Below are 17,866 nucleotides of genomic sequence, written 5' to 3'. Positions count from 1 at the left end.
TTTGAACATCCTTCTTGCATAAAAGTTTCTAACTTTCTCATCTATTCTTCAACTCCCAATATGGAAACATTCCATATTTTTCATACTACAACTCATTATTAATAGACTCATGTCTATCCATAATAATGTCAATATGGTCCTTCTGTTACTATACTTCCAACTGTCCTTAGATTATCCTTAACAGTTGTTTAACCACTTTAGTCATATCCAGTTATATACTCTTCCCTCTTAATGCCGTAGGCATTTGGAAAATTTAAAACACGAGAATATTATATCATATGCAATCGATCCTATACCCGAAGCATATGGGACACGATTCATAATGTCTAACATAAAGATATGATACTTGATAAGTCTTTTGCTACAATATTTCTGTTTGCCATGTTCTCATAATTTTGATTATAAAGAGGGATGTCGTAATCATAATCAAATTTTTTGAGAATGCAATTAACATTTCCATATATAGAATTTCCTTATGTTGAACCATTCCAACATAACATTCATATATATATATATATATATATATATATATATATATATATATATATATATATATTTGACTAAAATTGATTAAAATCTCAATCTAAGATTTTAGATTTGAAATGAAGTATGAATTCCTCTCCCTTAATTATAGCAAAACAACTTTTCAAACTCTGCAACTTGCAAATTGAAACTTTTGTGTTCTATAATTAACATTGCCAACTTGCAACATTCACCAAAATTGATTATGCTCCCACTAGCATAATAATTACATCCTTATTAGCATAACACTTATGCTTCCACTAGCTTTGACACGTAGTCAGAAATCAGTTGGACTTCTAGAAATCAACACTTTGTTGACTTTCTTACCAAATTTCAGATTTATGATATGAGATGCTTTGATAAGACTTTATCTAGGATTTCCAAACTCATACACCTTTCCTTAGATAGCTCACATGTGTGTCTAAACAATTTAAGAACTTACAGCAATAAGTCACAAATGTTTAGACCTTTTGACATTTCTCACAATTCGAAATATGAAAAGGGATGTCGTAATCATAATCAAATTTCTAAATGCAAATATCACAACTGCTATCTCCTTAAAATCTACTTAGTGAAAGTGTTTCCTCACCATCATTTTCATTAATCAAAGAGAAACCTTGTGACACTTAAATTTTATGGTGTATGTATTCCTATCTATGTGAATTTGTCATAACCATAATCATAAGACAAGGTTAGTGATAAATCCAAACTCATATGGACTGAACTTGTTCAATCTTAATTTCTTGCCACTTGGCAACTCAAGGGCTTACCATTGCTTCAAAGTAGTTATGCAAACACCTGAGAACTCATAGAACTCACATGCATAGTCAACTTTAACTAGAATGGGCACAAAATAAGAATATATCAACAACATAGGTTACAAACCTCAAGTTGTGTGCTAGTGTTTAACAATAGGTTTATTCTTGATCAGTTCTTGAAACTTGTCAAGATCTTTAAGACTCCCATTGACCTCTTGACATATATGATTCTTTTGTCGTGAACCATTCCTTGACAAATCAAATACTCAAGAGTTAGTGTGGATTCTTATCAAGACAAACACTTCACACAATTGGTCTTATTTGGTCTTTGTTTTATCCAAAACATCACAACTCACCAATTTCAAATGTACATGAGTAGAAAACTTTTACTCTACATTTGATAAGTGTTATAAACATTTCTTAAGATTATGTCACTCAAGGTTACAGTCCTGGAGTATAACTCTAAGACTTGTTTTGGGAACGAAGTATGACTCATCTTTTTTATTTAAACTATTTCAACAGTTCACAGTTCACAGTTCCTCTTCTTAGCCATATAAATGCACTAAGATGCCTTTAGAGAACCAATTGTGATATGGTTGTAAGCATAATCATCTTTTCAGATTGGTGAAACTTTTATCTTTTTGCCTAATTTGATTCTTCTCATTCGTTCTGCCATACATTGAACCTTTTCCAATGTTTCATAATTATACTTAAACTTGTAAGCATAACCATGTTTATTAAACTTTAGTGAATCATGACAAATAGTCTTATTGATCTTTGTGGTGGATCTTGACCAGCGCACACCCAGTGTACCTAATCCCCTAGTCCTTCACTTAACTCACATATACATGTGAACAAGGAATTAGTCTTAATTTACCAAAGATGAAAATTCTCATTCATCATACAATACAACTTGCATGATTCCATGTCTGTCCAATTGAAACTTGGGTGACAAGAATCTTTCCTTATTTGGAAAATTTTGACACTACCACAAACGAAAGAATCAAATCCATATTGCTAACATAGAAACATACAAACATTAATTTTCACTAATGCCATTGCAAAGGAGATATAATAAAATAAAACAAAATTTTATTTATTTATAAAATGCGGAAAAAAATTACCTTACAATGCAATTACAAATGAAAACTATGTTATTACATATTTCCTAGAAATCTATCATAACCCCTAAGCAGCAGCTCAAAAAACCGATCTTCGAACCATGCGATTTCAAATCCATATTCGCGATCAGATTCAACATACTCTTCCTTTAAGATTCATTTCCTTTGCATGATCCTACAAAACATCAAAATGCAACCTTGTCACATCATGTGTTAAGAATCAACAATTAGGAACTTAATAGAGTTAGATAGTAGACTTACCTGAAGCAGAGTCAAACTTTTCGATTCTACCTTTTCTCAGATCTTTCAGGTAGTCAGGGAAACTGCGTAACGAATGCCCCTTTCCTTGGCAACAGAAACGTATAGACTCTTTGGGAATGGTACACTAGACAATCTTAGACTTAGCCTTTCTCTTTCCCTTGGAAAGAGAAATATTTTCTGGATTTCCAATGTTTCCATTGTCAATGTCCATGGAAGTTTGGAGAGTAGATCTTCCCATCAAAATTTTCTTTTCCAGTGTGCCACATCATTGCTGATTCATCAGCAACAAGCAAATAGGTAAGATCAACCAGGGTCATGGTGTGGTCTATCACATAGTAGTCCTTAATGAACTCACTATATGACTTAGGAAGTGACTGAAGAACCCAGTCAATAGCCAACTTCCTTGAGACTTCGACACCCAATACTTTCAACCTGTCAATATGTGACTTCATCTCCAATATGTGAGTACACACATGCCTTCCATCTTGATGTTTCATTGCAAGTAGGGCTTGAGTGACCTTGAATTTTTAATGTCTTTGAACCGGTGGGTTATGGAGAATTATTAGAGGAGGTAGAGGAAGTGAAGTATGACTTCCACGATCCAACCACGGGACAAAATCTTCAAGAGGAAAGCTTGTTCCAAAGGATTTTGGAAGATCATAGTTGCCTAAACTAGAAATCTACAAAATTCAATTTAGTTGATTTAGTCCTTAATATAACACCCAAATGAAATATTAAGGCTAGGACCCAACACAATATTTTCCAATTTGGAAGAGTGATGCCGTAATCCAAACTGCAAAATATTTGAAGGTAGGTAAATGACGATTTACCAATTTCCACCATGAAAAACAAAAAAAAAATTAGGTTTTAAGCGATCCTTTGAGACTCATTAAATAATTCAATGTCATGTCTAAATCTCGAGTGCACCCTTCAAGTTTGTGACTGGGATGCCAAGGATCACAAACAAGGTGTGAATAACCATGCAAAATAGCTTGGTACACCCGATGTTACAACCACCTAATCAGTGTGCCAGTTAACCACACATGCTCCATTGATCTATGATTAACATCAAGCTACCCTTTTTCACGCATTTTCAGTCCCGATTAGTGTGTCGGTTAACCACACACACTCCACTAACGGCTTAACAAGGTGCAAAGTGCAATTTCATGGGTTAGCACCATATTCACACTTTCCTAAGTAACTAAGATTGGGAATTTATAAGTGTTTAGTTACTTGATATTTATCATTATACTTTTAACGAAGGGATAATTAGAGTCCTATCCTACCCGTTTGGCTAACGACCCTCCACCAGTCAAGGAAGCGGTGGGTGAGAGTGAACACCCATTAAACTGCCATTTTATAGGCAGTAAGCTTATACCCCCTTATAGACCGGATTCGTGAATTAGGCCTACTAACGGTAAGACCGGCTTTACTCTTACACATATAGATAAATATTAAATCTATAATATTATAATAGTATAAGGGTTGAATTTTAAACTTTTAAAATTCTAGGGTTTGGAATTAAATGTTTCAAAAGTTATACTTTTACATTTAAAAATTTCAAAACTTGAAGGCAAGTTTTGATCTATTCAAAAACTATTAGAATCCATAACTTATGAGTTTAATATAGGCTTTAATGAAAAGACTTTTGGCATTTCATAACTTGAGGACAAGTTATGGAGTTTATAAAACCATTTATGGGCAGGACTCTTCATTTTCTATAACCTATGACTTTTTAATGATCCATGTAAATGAAAAACTTTTCATTTTCCATAACTTGAGGACACGTTAAGGAATTTATCAAAATCATTTAGATCAAAAATTCTAACAAGAAAATCAAACAATATGATTATGATCTAAATTAAACTGATAAGAACAAGTCAATTCATATTAAACATATTTCATGTAATTAATCATATAAACAATTACAAAAAATGAAACTTTGACAGTTATCTTTTAATTGGACAAGCATGAACATTACCCTACTGAAAAACAGGTTTCTAGGTTCAAAAAACAGTTTAGGGTAATGATCCTCATCCAATAGCAAGCCAAAACATGAAATTCTGCTCACAGGTGCATCATCATATTGTGGTAAAAGCTGTCACGTCGTGGTGAGCAGTCAGATGCGAAAATGGCACATTTACAACTTTGGAAAAACAAGAAACATCAATTATATGAGAAAGCAATCCTAGGAACTGATACCACTGTTGGGTTTTGAGCATTCTAACACTTCTAAGGTGTACATGCAACCCTAAATACCTTGGATCTATGTTTTCTCTAATATACATGAAACCTTGAACTTTCCTAAGTATTACCCTAACTAGCATACAAAAATTTATACATGGGTAATAAAACAACTTAGACAACATACCTTTTGTTGTAGTTGGAAGCCTTGGACCTTTAAGAACCTAGTGCCCCAAGTGTTGCACCTCAAATGCAATCACACAACACCACCAACAATTGGAATAACTTGAGAGAAGAACACGTGCACTTCATGAAATTAGCTAGCCCTCCTTGCCAAGACTCTAGGTCACATTTCATGAGATATGAGGCATCTTATATAGTGTGAACATTAGGATTACACCATATAACTCATGACTTTCCACATTCCTCATGATCAATGGGTTTTAACCTCCATGGAGTATCCATGGGTCACCACATGGGTTTAGCCCAACATGAAAAACTATGGATCATAAGCACACTTTATAAGAATGAAGGATTTACCAAATCAATCCCCATTTATTTAATTAGTCTTTTTTTATCACAAAATTAATTCCAAACTAATTCTTGATCGATACTAATTAAATAATATGATTTCATATTAATATATTAGAACTTATAATATATTAATAAATCATAAATATCCTCTTCTCACAAAATTATATCAAAACTGTTCCGATGCCATGCAACCTAAATAGCTATGGGCTTAGACATCTAATCCAACAACTTTTAGTGATCATCTAATAGGTAGACCCTAGATCTAGGTTTGCATGCGTGGATTTAATATCCTAAGGATTTTTGGACAAGATCCATGTCCTTATGTTTTTGTCTAAACCCTTTAAGAAGAGTTATGAACGGGTAAAGTTGGAAACTTTACCCTTAGAAAGGCCATTCCAATGAGCAAACAAACTAAGAACCTTAGATCCAAAAGATAGGGGTTAATCTATTAAGATGGCTCAATCAGACAGGGGAACTCGGCGAGTCCAGGAAAGGACTCGATGAGTTGAAGCGAGCTATCCCGATCTTTATGACAAGAAGAACTCGACAAGTTTGTTAAGGGACTCGATGAGTTGAATTAGTTGACCACATGTTTGAGTTGTTCATGAACTCGCCGAGTAGGGAGATGACTCGACGAGTTGGGGTTGAATGCGATTTGAACTTGACTTTGACTTTGACCATGGGTAAAATGGTCATTTTACCCTAAGAAGGATTATCAGATTTTGATTAAGTGTTGTTATAGAATTGATAGCCAAAGAGTCGCCAGAGCAGCAGACAGGGATTCCTCACTCGAGTTTTCAGCAGTCAGTCTTGTAAGGTGAGTTCCCTTTCAGTAGGAATGGGTCAAAGGCACCAACGTCGGCCGTATATGTGATATGATAATAGCTATGTGAGGGTGGGGCCCGAATCTCATAGGAGTAGAGTGTGGGCGGGGCCCAAATATTATAGTATTATTTGAGTATAGTTATGTGATTGCTTGATAGATATACTTGTTGTGTGTGTGATACTTGTATGGATGTTAGTAGCGGAGTGTGGGCGGTGCCTGAATCTCCTAGACAGCAGAGTATGGGCATGGCCCGAATCTCCTAGACAACAGAGTGTGGGTGGGGCCCGAATCTCCTAGAAAATAGAGTGTGGGCAGGGCCTGAATCTCTTAGACTACGGAGTGTGGGCGGGGCCCGAATCTCCATGAGAGTGTGCGGGGCCCATATATTCTAGTTGTATGTTATTTGTATGGTATATGGTAGTTTCGAGGAGCTCATTAAGCTTCGTGCTTACGGTTTTCAATTTTGGTTTCAGGTACTTCCACTAGCAAAGGGAAGGCCTTGGGATGATCGCATGGCACACACCACAGTTTTTAGCCTGGGAGATTTACTCTGATATTTGGTATGTGATTTTGATATGTTGATAGATATTACGATATTTTGAGACACATGGTTTATTATTTCTGTTGGATTAGTGTCTAAGTCCATAACTATAATTGGTATGTACTTGACCCGATTTTGGCATGGTCCATTTGGGTTGCATAGCATCGGAACAATTGGATAGACAAAATGAGAAAAAAGATAATTATGATTTATATTAATATATTATAAGTTCTAATATATTAATATGGAATTATATTATTTAATTAGTATTGATCAACAATTAATTTAGTGATAAAAAAGGAACTAATAAAATATGGATTCTTATATATATATATATATATATATATATATATATATATATATATATATATATATATATATATATATATATACTACATTATAAAGGAAATCTTACTATTTCTAAAAATAGATTCAATATAATAATAATATTTTTTAAGACGTTCAAGTCAGTAAGCTAACAGTACAAGTAACCATCAATAAAATAATAATATATTTTAAGTAGTACAAATATATAAGCTTAAAGTACAATTATCTCTTATTAAAATAATATAAAAAATAAACTAATTTTATTTTGAAATCTTATCTATCTTTGACTAACTCATCTCACATTATCATCTACTGACCTGACTTATTAATTCTCCATGTATCTTGGCAAATCCCTTTTTTTAGTTGAACGTCATTTAAAGTGGGAGACTCCTTCAGAAACCCTGGAACCAACGATTTTTTTTTCTCTACAAGAAAAATGAAGGTGACTTGCACCCTTTTACTCATTTACTCATTAACGCCACCATGTCGTTGCCACTAACCCTTGACCCATCATCATCTTTATTCCATGTACTAACAATTCTTCTTTGCTCCATGATAGATCATGGTGAATTCTCACCACCATCTATGGTCGCCACCACCATAGGTCTCGCACCACCAGACCGTCGACGGTTGTCACCACCAGCACACCACTCACCTCTCTTTCTTGCTATGTAAAAGGAAGAAAGAAAAGCATTCTATCTCTTATAGATTAAATCTTAATATCATTTGGGTATGTTGTTTTTACGGTTTTAACATTTGTAAGCACACTTTCTTTTTCTTTTTTTGAAAGTGAAAACTAGGGCTATTACAACACGAATCGAAAATCAGAAGATAAAGGGGTATATTATAGATGTCATTTTTCATATTTTTGTAGTTTTTATTCCTTACTAGGTGTGAGACCCATGTATTACATGGGTTTAATTAAAAAAATAAATATAAAATTTTAACAATTTGAAAAGTTTGAATGTATAAGAAAAATAAGAAAAATTTGAATTATTAAAATTAGTTAGACTTTAATGTATTGAATACATTACATATATAAACTTTTTTCTAATAAATACTTTACATATATATTACCTTACACATTAAATATGGAATTTTAATTTAATAAAATGAAAAATACAATAAAATGACAAGTGGAAAATAGAAAATTTAAAAATTCTAGAAAATGCCATGTGTCCAAATGAATGAGAAGAGGACATATGGCAAAAAAAAACCTTCATTTATTATAATAGATGTTTATTTGTTATTAACATTTCCAAAGTACAGATCTCGAGCCGATGTCCAGATCTCAGCCCTCTTTCCTTATCCACTCAAATATAAGTAAGAAGAAAGTGCATCCCTTTGTGTTTCTGTGTTTGTATGATGTGTGCATCTCTTTGATTTTAGTTTTGCAGGCTCGATTGTTCTTATTATCATTTTTCGTTTTAGAGTTTTGTGAAATTGCTGAGCTTTTTTTGTTTAAAACCATCCCACTTTTTTGTACAGGTTTATTTATTTATTTATTTTATTTCATAGATTCCATGTTTCTAACTTTATAGGTTGTCTTTGAACCCATATAGGCATTGGTCGAGATGAAAATGGAATATTGATTTATGTGATGAGATATTTGCTGAAAGTATGATTATAATCTCCTTTATATGTAACTATGAGGAGTAATACAAATATTAGGTGGTTTTATGGTTCTAATGGATTGTAAAATCATTTTGTAATGTATATGAGAAGACGAATAGGTCTAGACCATATAAACATTTGAATCCTGGTGCGAGGAGGAGTGGGCTATAGTTGGCTGTCGGAACATATAATAATTTATCAACACTCGTATGACTTCAAGATATAAAGTCGATAATTCAATCAGATCATTTGTACTACTATGGTAAAACTTCAATGATCCCTTCACATTCCTTTCAATTCTACTTCTTTAATTCAAGAATGTTTGAGAATTAATACTTCCTTTTTCTAATCTAATGTTCATTTTCGTTAACCTTTTTGACCCAAGTTTTCATTATTAATTATTGTTTTATTTTTTGACACACTACTGGAAAACAGGCTATACAGTACACCCACATCTAATACGGTTGTAAATAAAAACCGTATTAGAAAGGGCTAAATAAATATAATACGCCCAATTACAACATCTAATACGGTTAATGTGCTGTACTAGAAACAAGATCAAATACCTAAATAAAATACGCCACATTTTGGAATAAAGTACAGCTCAATACCTAAATTGAATACGCTGAATAAGTACTCAGCTTCCTCAACTTACAACATCTAGTACTCAGCTTCCTCCTCCTACACTTCTCCGCCCAACCCAACACCTTAACACCACCCTTCCTCCATCTCTACACCACTAATCGGTCCTTTATCTCTATCTCCCCTGTCGCAACACCATCATCACCGGCTAGCCTCGCCTCGCACCTCCAATAATTCAACCAACCCACCACCGGACCATCATCATCATACGGCAAGAGCTTTGATTTCTGTTTTTGCAACAGACAAACACAGGCAAAAATACAAGGAACTACAACTATTTCTCGATGGATAAGGGAGCGTCTGTGATCGAGATGCAAAATCAAATGGTAGGATCTCTATTTTGAAAACTTATTGTTTAATTTTAACCAAATGACTTTGGAATCCTAAAATTCAAACACCCACTTGTTAAAATCAATTGTAATTAACATGAACATTGTAACTAACAGAGACCACATTCCCTTTTTCATCAAGCCTGTCAAAATATCTGAATAAATGAATAAAACACTACATTCATAAAATTTGTTTCTATTTTTATGAAAATAAACCCAATTTACCCTACGTCTATAAATGAAAAGAATGTACTTATAATCATAAATATAAAATTAAGGACTTATCTTAAACATAATATCTAGTTTGAAGTTAAGAACTAAACATACATTGAGCAAAACCACATGATTCAATCCAAATGAAAAAACCAGAATCTAAACATATATGATACAATATATAACTTAAACACATGACACCCATCCAAATCAAAATACCAAATCAAGAAACCAAATCAAATTATCACAATTGAAAAAAAAAAACAAACATTTATCTTTTCATATATTTTCACAGTTCACTATAACAGTTGAGACCCAATACCCTAACAATATAAAATAAGAAGAAAAAAATAACACTTTACCATTTGATATAAGATTTTCCTTTTTTTCTTTTTTCTTTTTCTAAACAACATGAGCAAGCAAACCTATAAACACTAGTTAATATCTCTTGCTTAACTTCCCCTACCATGACAGTTTTGTCCCTCCTTCCCCATTTACACCTTTTACCAATTTTGCCCTTGTCTCCTTTAATCGATTCTTGTACTCTTTCTTCCATATTTCAAATCTATCTTTGACCTTCTTAAACTTTTCCATTTGTTTGAGATAAGGCATCTGTTGTTGTTGTTGTCCAATAATGGTTTTAGCATCATCATCAAAATCATGTGTTTTTTGATCCAACTCCTTTGATAGATGATCCGCCACCACCCCACCACCATTGTATTCCACAAGAGTTTGAGTTCCTAAAGAAATGCTGCTAATGCCACCCCCCCCCCCCCCCCTGAATCCCCTCCCCCAAAACTCTTCTTGGCTGCAACCAAACTCTTCTGCACCATTCAACAACAAACCATATGGTAAGTAAACTCACTTATTTGTAAAAGGGTATAAAGGTAAAATCACTTGTAAAAAAAGGATAATAATGTAAATTCATTGGTAAAAGGGTAAGAAATTAAACTCAATTGTAGAAGGGTAAAGTCACTAGCCTAAACCAACTAAGGTTAATCACAAGACAAAATTCCAAATTGTAAAAGGGTAAAATGGTAAAGTGACCTGTAAAGAAGCAATCTGTTTTTGCCAAGTTTCCTCCACAGACTTCATTTTAATTTCATGTTTAGACCAATGTGTTTCAAATTGTTTAATTTGGTCCCTCAAAGCTGTATTTTCTTGCTCCTTTTGAGTCAGGGACATGTCTCCCTTGATGATCAGCCTCTGCAGCTCTATAACATCCGAGGGCATAATCGGAAGATTATCTTGCAACATACCCTATATACAAAAAAACAACCATTTTGTTATTATAATTATATTTAGTTTCTAAAATAAAATAAAATTACCTTTGTAGACATCTTCCAGCTGCAGACATGGCTAAAATATCTTCCTTCTTGAATTTTCACCATGAATAACTGCAAACAGGTGTAACAAAAATTCAAATTTGGACAAAATAAAAAAATAAAAACGCATTTTTTACTTGATTGCAATGTGACAACTCCCGCCATTAGTTCACGGAAATCACAAACAATTCCAATTCTGATTCCAATTCCAGAAAAGCCCTTCCCCACCTTATTTTCCGTAACTTGTTTTCTTAATTTCTCCAAAACCAAAAACTGTTCTTGTCGGAAATATATTTTGATGTACCAAAAACTGCATTAAGGCCGCTTTTATGATACCTGAAAAAGATATCCTCCATTCTGAAATTATGCTAAAAAGAATCTAAAAAAAAGTAGTTAATCAAAAAAAGGAAAAGGAAAATGAAAAAAAATAAAATAAAAGTGTTAGATATTAATATCAAACCTAGTTGAACTAATTTAGAAGTAAGTATTACTCCCTCCCCAAAATTATTGTCCCCAAACAAAATTATTGGAATCTTAAAATTCAAACACCCTCTTGTTAAAATCAATTGTAATTAACATGAACATTGGAATGAAAAATACTACTTGACAGTCCTTGAGTATTGCACGCTCTTGGAGCTGTACGTTACTGAGAACAACCGACCCATTGATAGAACAGATAGTTAATATTTATATTTTATATTATATTATACCTTTTACAATTTTATTATTTTGTGGGATGACTCTAATCCTTTCTTTTTGTGGTATTTTATTACACAGGTGTATCATGAAACTTGGATGTATGGACTACCATGGGCTAGCAGTGAATATGTACATAACCTCAAGAAGTTTCTTAAAGTTGTTGAGGATCGTTGGGTGCATAGAGGAGAATGTTACATTTGGTGTCCTTGTAAAATGTACCAAAATTGTAAAAAGGTCTATGATTTGGATGTAATAGAAGAATATATGATATTTGAAGGATTTATGAATCGATATACGTGTTGATCACAACATGGCGAGTTATTGATTGATCACAACACAATTGATGTCGAATCTAATTATGATGATACAGATGATTCAGAGGATGACATCCATGATAACCTACCTCCATTTTCTATCGGTATTCCATCTATGAATGTTGATATTAATGACGCTGCTTACTTAAGATCGGATCATAACGAAGGATCATATGTTGAAGAAAGGTAATAAACCCTTTGTTTGATCTAAAAATAAAAAATATAATTTAATGTAAATTTGAAACATATGAAGATAGTATTATGTATGTATTTAATACATTTTTGTTTGCAGCAACACAGACGACACGACACTGGAGGACAATAACAGTGATAATTGTAGTTGAGGTTCTTCATGGGGAGATTTACTATGATTGCATTATGAAAAACTTGTGTAGTATCAACATGATGCGAGGATAAAAACTATGTTGAGTTTTTAATGTTTATGTCACATGTAATATGTTCTATATTATACAAAGTCATGTTTTAGTGATGAACATTAATCTTTGTTCATCACTAAATGCTCAATTGCTCATCACCTTCATTTCCCCTTCTTCCTTTTATGAATTCAGAGAGAAAAATATAATATTGATATAATTATTTGATAAATATATTTAATTATTTTACTTTTTAATATGTTCATTTTAATTTTTAATATGTTCATTTTGGTTCGGCATCAATTTTTTTCACATGATATTAATATATTGAAATTGCAATTACATTCCCTTTTATTAAACAAGAAACAAAAGAAAAAAAAATAGAATTTTTTTTGTCCTTTTTACATATATATGAACGTGAATCCCATTTTTCTTTTATATGGATTTGTATATTGAAGGGGCCCATCAGTAGCCCATATGAGCACATATTCAATTCATCATCGGTCAAAAGTAAAAATTGCAAACTTAACAAAATTGACCCAAAAGTCAAAATTGCAATTAGGTTCCCTTTTGCGTGTACTTGTTTGATTATCACGAGAACGACGAAGCCTTCGCCTTCAGCCGACGACGCCTCCGCATCCGCCTCTAGCCAACGACGCCTCTACCTCCGGTCTTCGGTCGAAGACACAGACGAAGTCTCCTACTCCGCCCTACAGCTGCTTCCGCCTCCTCCTTTCACGTTGTTTACAGGTACGATCGGCCTTCTTTGATTAATGTTCTGTTTATGACAATGTTTTCTTTGATTAATGTTGTGTTTATGCAATGCTGCTTGTTGGCTAGGAGTCGATAATGGTTATACTGTGTAAAAGTATAAATGCTACTCAGTTGTTGGTTTATTAGACCATAATCAGTAAAATTTCTAGTAATCGACAATTTCAACTGGTCTATGATATCATAATCATATTAATTTCTAGTAACCTACTTTTGGAGGGTAGATTTAAACTACTGTATGATTTAGTAAGCACACGAGTATTTACACATGATTCCATTGGGTCACTAGCAGTAAAGTCTCCATTTTGTTTCTTTACATTTACTCCCTCGGTCTGTATTTCAGCTATACTGTTAAACAACTTAAAATTACATAAATCTCCCTCCATTTTATCTACATTCTTGCCTTTACATGGTTCAAACTTCACATTAGTTTTCACATCAGAAACATGTTCCAAACTAGAATCATTATCAGAATGTGGTGATTCTTTATGGAGGGTAATCTGGTCTTTTTGTTCTGGACTGGTGATTGAAGTAGAACTTTCACTCTCCTGTGATAACTTGTCAGCTATGAATGCCAACAAGTCAAAGAAACAAAAAAATGTGTCAATATGAATTTCAAAAATGTATTTGTTTTCCATCAGTGAAACAAAACTTTTGCATAGTTTTATCCCAATTTATTTTATATGGTTTACAATCTTGATTGCATCAATAGTTGATAGAAAACAAACAAATGGATGGAGATATTTAATATTACCTTTCCAGTTTCATCTCTGATCTTATTTAGGACACCAAACACACACACACACACACACTATATATATATAGTTATAAACACATCAAGATTACAACAGGCATTACCTCAAGCATTCCGCTTTTAACGGAATATATTGACAAAACCCTTTGTAAGCTCAGGATGTTGATCTAAATCAATTCTTTTTCCGGTGGCAACCAAATGGGCAAAATAGTCATTTTGCACTGTACATTATAATACAAATTGATTAGCATGACCATATTAGGGACCTCAGATAACAAAAGGGAACTTGTTAGTCTCGCTGTTATGATGTTAGATTTGATGATGCCATGTTGGTAGTTTAGGCTGTCAGTTTGAGCAGCACTGCAACCAGGTTGGCACTTGAGGTTTCCTTTATTAAATCGGGTATGAAATTATCACATTTTTTATTCCCTTGTGAAATGATTCTGTTTGTGTTATGATACAAATTATCCCCAGGTTGAACATCATCAATTCCAATTGAGAATCCACCGAGTACTGCATCAAAATAATCTCATCATACACTTTCACCAAACATCTATTCAGAGCTCACAACTTCTCCTATAACAGCAGCCTCACTTGGGCAGGAACTTAGGATTGGCTCTTCGACGTTTTCCTCAGGTAACATTTGTCAAAATTCAGTTCCACATAACATGCATTGTTTTTCTTGATTATCTGAGGCTAGAAAACAAGTGGTTAATGTTATTTGATAATTAGTAAACTCTTTCTATCTATTTTTCATATCTTCTTTGCATGACATGATTTCTCCTTAATGTCTCATCAGATATCATTCTTTCAGAAAAATATTCAAGTAACTGATTCACAAATACAAGATATAATCATATAATATCAACTTTCTTAATGTGAGTAAATGAGTAAATGACCATTTTACCCTTCTGTAAGTAAAAAAGAAAAGTGAATAGGAGAAAAGATTTCTATATCTTTGCACAAGATTCCAATTTCAATTCATCTTCTGTGTAATCTTCAATCACATTGATCCTTTCAAAATTTTCTGTCCAGGACCAACAGATTCAGAGACTATTCCAATCTCATACGTATATAATCCTTTTAGTGCAATCAACAATTGTCTGATTGGAGTGTGGTTACTACGTTATGAACTGGATGCATGAGTTTGTACTTTTTCGACAACATGGATTTCCGAATGTAAGTATATTGTTAGATATTTTTTTGCATTTTTGTTTATTGTACTAGTGGGTCACCTTTGTTAAATAACAAATTTTTTATCTTAATTTGTTTGTAGAACATTTGGAAGGACAAAAAACCATTTTCTAGTGAGGAATTGGATGAACGTGTTAAAACATGGATGAGAACTTTTGGAGATAAAGTGAAGTCTTTTTCAAGTTAACGGTTAGTTGTTCTATATACATTGTTATAATTGGTTATGTTTTTCAAAAAACCATTTTCTAGTGAGGAATTGGACGAAAGTTTTTTTTATGGAAAATGTGATATATAAAAGTAGGATGCTATATTTTGTGTTTTATTGTGGAAGTTTGCAGATTTCAAGTTAAGGAGGTTGCTGTTATGGAGGTACACAAACATCCCTTGTATTTCATGTTGTATTTGCTCATATTTTTTATGTTGTGGAGAAGTTTTCACCCTTACATTGCTATAGATGAAGGTGTTAATGGCAGGAATGTCCAATAATTTGAGTTTTCTTCATTAAAAGTTATTTAAGATTTTGAATCCTAAGTTTTCTTGTTTTTGTAGGCATACACTGAATTAGCCACAAAGGGGAAAGAGAGGTCAGATGTGTGACATTAACAAATTTAAGAATGTTTTTATGTTTAATGAACTAGGTATACAACTTTTAGATTGTATAGATTGTAGTATGAAAGAATATTAATGTTTTTATGTTTAATGAACTAAATAGTTATTGTAATTTTTTTTTTCTGTTTTTTAAAATTAAAACATGATCAGTGATGCCCCACTTCTTATGGTTGGAATGGAATCATATAGTAGGTTTGTATTTTATGGAGATTGATCAATTGGTTACAATTCACATGCTAAAAGCTTTGCAGAAATTAAAGAGTTTCTTTTAGTTAGAATAGTTGGAATGGTGATCCATGTGTTCCACAGCATCCATGAAGTGGAATTGGTTGATTAATAAGGCTGGAATGCAAAGCCAGAATGGGCTGGAAAGTCTGGAATGCAAAGCTAGGAATAGGAATGAATAAGACATCAAGTACAGTTGTTTATTGGTGTATTAGATGTGTATATATGGCGTATTAGATGATACTTGAGACATCAAGTACGGTTGTTTTGGTGTATTAGATGTTTATATATGGTGTACTAGATGATTGTATGTAATGATTGTATGGGATGGTATAAGATACATATAATACGGTTAAATAGCCGTACTTTATTATGCATGTAATCTAATACACCCCTCTACTAGTACGCCTGCTATCTACGTACTATATTCATAATTTCAACCGTACTCTATTAACCTTTTTCTAGTAGTGACAGCAGAAAGTAAATCAACAATATCAAAATTTTGTTAATTGATTGGTACTGCATAAATGATGTTTGAAGGCTCTAGCATGTGAGTTTATGCGTGAAGGGATCTTGAACAATCACTTATCTAAAATTATCTAAAAGTATGTTGTCTACTGTCTCTTATAATTATATGCATAGTCTTAATAAAGGCATTAAGTCTCAGTATTTTGTTTATTATAAGCTTCTACTTTCATTTCTTTCTGTTATTGTAATGTACCTTTATTTTTTCCATATTATTGCATTATACTTCATCACACTGTGTTTTTTAGTTTTTCATGTTCTAATGATGAATGTTTTCCATTTAAACACTTATTTTACTTATTATTGTCCCTCCATGTAAGAGGAGATAAAACATCATGGAGAATGTAAAAATCTATTTTTTCTGTTGTTCAAAATGATGTTCATGTTTTGATCCTAAATATTTGTTAAAATGTATACCGGAAAAAGTTACTGAAGAACGATCAAGGATCACTTACAACTCTTGGTAAGACATCCATAAACATTTGTATATTATCCAACCAATTTAGCTACATAATAAAGGGGCAAATATATTGGTAGGTGTGGAATATGGTTCAAAAGTTCAATTGAAATATCGGAATTCAAAAGCTATTGTAGCACCATTTTCAACTATTAGTAACTCGAGTACTTTTGTTGGTTGTTCTAGCATATGATTCACTAGCATTTGGTAAGCCTTAATTATTTTTCTCTCTTTCTTATGTGATGAATATAGCTTTTTCTTGGAAAATTTGGTGGTAAAAAAGTGTTAAGGTTTGGAACTGTCATCTGTTGGCTAGCGAGGTGAATATGATGGTTTTCGATTGGCTTAAAAATAGAAATAACAATAGTATTTTCATTAATTGGCTTAAAAATTTAGTGACTAATGTAATCACCCTTCACCAGAATGCCTTAAATTATTGTGATGCTAGCATTTTGCTAGCTATTTTTTAATAAAATGTCTGTTGTCAAAAAACGTTGGCTTATAAGCTTCATTGTAATTAGAGATATGATAGTTTGTTCTCGGATTTTTTTGTGATGTATGGATTTGAGTTTGAAACTTCTTATTTGTAGGACGTAAGCTACATTGTCTTCTATTAATAAATATTAAATAATAACTAATGGTCAAGTAAAAAGATCAATTGGTTGGATTGAAGTACAACTGTGGGATCAACTTGTATTTTTCCCAAATAGCAATCTACTTATTTTATTTATTTATTTTTTGTTTCTT

General features: G+C 32.7%; 1 long non-coding RNA gene across 6 annotated transcripts; it reads left to right on the top strand.

Moving 5' to 3' along the window:
• The first annotated feature begins 8,374 nt into the window (after window positions 1-8,374).
• On the top strand, window positions 8,375-16,514 carry LOC111905375 (uncharacterized). 6 transcript variants are annotated; one of them, XR_008224753.1, is made up of 7 exons: window positions 8,375-9,656; window positions 11,975-12,396; window positions 12,503-13,334; window positions 14,372-14,511; window positions 14,584-14,745; window positions 15,145-15,288; window positions 15,386-16,514. It is a non-coding gene; the product is annotated as an uncharacterized LOC111905375 (long non-coding RNA). The 6 variants fall into 6 exon arrangements; XR_008224754.1 differs by having other exon boundaries at window positions 9,088-9,656; window positions 14,451-14,511; XR_008224755.1 differs by lacking the exon at window positions 14,372-14,511 and having other exon boundaries at window positions 9,090-9,656; window positions 15,386-15,672; window positions 15,853-16,514.
• Window positions 16,515-17,866: the final 1,352 nt, after the last annotated feature.

Source organism: Lactuca sativa, chromosome 6 (assembly GCF_002870075.4).
Source record: "Lactuca sativa cultivar Salinas chromosome 6, Lsat_Salinas_v11, whole genome shotgun sequence".
Lineage (NCBI taxonomy): Eukaryota > Viridiplantae > Streptophyta > Magnoliopsida > Asterales > Asteraceae > Lactuca > Lactuca sativa.
Note: the sequence above shows the minus strand (reverse complement) of the source record. Positions and strands in the feature narration are given on the sequence as shown.